Here is a 2627-nt window from a genome sequence, read left to right on the forward strand (position 1 = left end):
CTTGTTTGGCTCTTTGATGTTTGAGCTCTTTTCTCATGTAATGCTTGACGAACCAAGATAGAAAATGAGTATGTGATGACAACTTTGTGACATAAGAGATGATACCAATATATGCAACAATGATGTATGTATGCTATGGGAAGTATGATCACTAATGTGCACAAGTCCCATTGCCGGCAATACTCAATGGCTAGTCTCGATGGGTAAGCAACGCAAAGGAGTAAGGCTATGATGGCTATCAATGTAATGGCAAGAGTGATATGTCCAATACCAAGATGAGGTTACCGGTCTTGCTTCCGGTATGGTGTCAAAATGATGGCATGAATACCAAGGTGTAGTCGAGGTGGTCGTTGTTGATGACGATGTAGGACACGTCCGTGGCGAAGATGAGCGGCGGTGATGTCGATGTCGAACCGTACCTAGATAGCCGAAACACAAAAGGATACGGTACCGCAACTCAAATTCTCAAACCTCAAAGTAGCAAATGTGTCGGAGAGCGAAACGGTCCAAAAATGGTTGGGATATGCGGAAGTGGTGGAGATATGCGGAAGTATATATGGTATATGGTGGGCACCGGAACAAAATTTGGTGGAAATTGGGCGGAAAACTGGGAGGCGGATGGAGATGTTGCTGCCAAGGGTCGGATGTCCGGGTGGGAGGCTGGATGTCCGGGCTGGACGGGCCGGATGTCCGGGCTCTGGATCCGGGAATGAACGGGATGAACACCGCGAGGAGAGGTTAAAACCGGGCGAAATTTGGAGGAATTTGTGGAAGGAAATTGGGGAAAAAGGATGGGAAGCTAGATCCACTCAAAACAAAGAAAATCCACGGATCCAAACCAACAAAATCTCAACACACCAACAGATCACAAACAAAAAATTGGGGCTATTTTTGTGGGGATTTTTCGAATTGGGACGAAAATCAACAAAACAAGGCTAGAAACACAACGGGGAGGCTCCGAAATCGTGATCAACCTGGCTCTTGATACCAAGATGATGGTATCAAGAGACAAGCTGGCTCTGATCCAAGATGATGTAGGGTAGAACCCTAATCGCCCGATCTTTCACGAAAGGAGCGGATCCTGCGAAGAACACGAGGAACACAAAGAGGGGAACGAGGGAAATCACAAGGGGAAACATGAGAGGAACACTCAAACTAACAAGAACAAGTCACACATGGGCTAGATCCCCGAGTACATAAAGTAAGATACACGATCCACGATCAACTAGGGACGATACAAAAGGGTAACCGGTTCTTCTCCATGAGGAGGTCTTGATGTTCTTCCCTAAAGAGGGGTCTTGAATCCGCTTGGGGGATCTTCTCCAGTGGAGGCTCGAATCTCCGAGGAGAAGGTAACCAAGTGGATGAGCAAAGCTCTCACACAAAATATGAGATAATCCTTTGCTAACCCTAGAAAGTTGTACGGGGTGCAGTATATATAGTCTAGGGGGGAGAAGGGATACACGAGCCTCGGCCCTTCACTGTGCGCAGACAGGGGAGGCCGGATGTCCGGGCTTTCAGGTGACGTCGGATGTCCGGGCTGGGGGGCAGATGTCCGGGCTGGGGGGCCGGATGTCCGGGCTGGAGCGGTGGCATTTGTTGCTCTTGGGTTCGGAGGGGCCGGATTTCCGGGCCGGTGGCCGGATGTCCGGGCCTGTAGCCTTCTGCGGCTGGGCTGCTGTAGTGGAAGACGCTCCAGGGGCCGGACGTCCGGGGCCTGGGAGATGCTGTTGGCTCCTTCCGTTGGTTCTCCTCTTCCGTGGACTTGGGGACTTGTACATCTTCATGCACATCTTTGGGGGGACCCTCTTGGTACCTAATCATGCACAACACCTCGGACTTAGGTAGTATCCATGTCTCATGCATAGAAAGTGGAAGTTCGGAGAGGAGTGAGTTCACCTTATCTTCGATAGCTTTGGCTCGGGTTCGTGTCATTGGACCAAGTGGTGTCGTTGGAAGTGTGGGTGCATCCATGGGGATGATCTTGGGATGCCCCGCATCACACCATATGAGGTACGAGATCATGACCATCTTCCCAAACTGAAATTGAATATTCCACCATTTGAGGGTAGATATGTTCATGATATATATCTTACTTGGGAATTAGAAACTGAACAACGTTTTACATGTTTACAATATCCTGAGGAGAGACGTTTTCCTGCTGCTGTATGTGCTTTCACTAGCTTTGCATGCGTTTGGTGGTCTAAACATTGTAGATTATACCCTATTCCAACTACTTGGGCTGCTTTGAAAACTGCTATGCGTACTCGTTGGGTTCCACCATATTATCAACGTGAATTACTTCAAAAATTGCAGCGTTTAAGACAAGGAAAAAATTCTGTAGAAGAATATTCTCAGGAATTACAAACTAGCATGATTAGATGTGGTATTGTTGAGGAGAATGAAGCTATGCTTGCACGTTTTATGGGTGGATTAAGTAGAGAGATTCAGACCATTCTAGAGTATAAGGAGTATACTAATATCACTCGTTTATTCCATCTTGCTTGTAAAGCTGAACGTGAAGTGCAGGATCGACAGGCATTAGCGCGAACTAACTTTTCTGCAGGTCGATCTTCATCATGGACACCACGTGCATCCTCTACTTCCACAACACCAGCACCTCCATC

Source organism: Triticum aestivum, chromosome 7A (assembly GCF_018294505.1).
Source record: "Triticum aestivum cultivar Chinese Spring chromosome 7A, IWGSC CS RefSeq v2.1, whole genome shotgun sequence".
In the NCBI taxonomy this organism is placed as follows: domain Eukaryota; kingdom Viridiplantae; phylum Streptophyta; class Magnoliopsida; order Poales; family Poaceae; genus Triticum; species Triticum aestivum.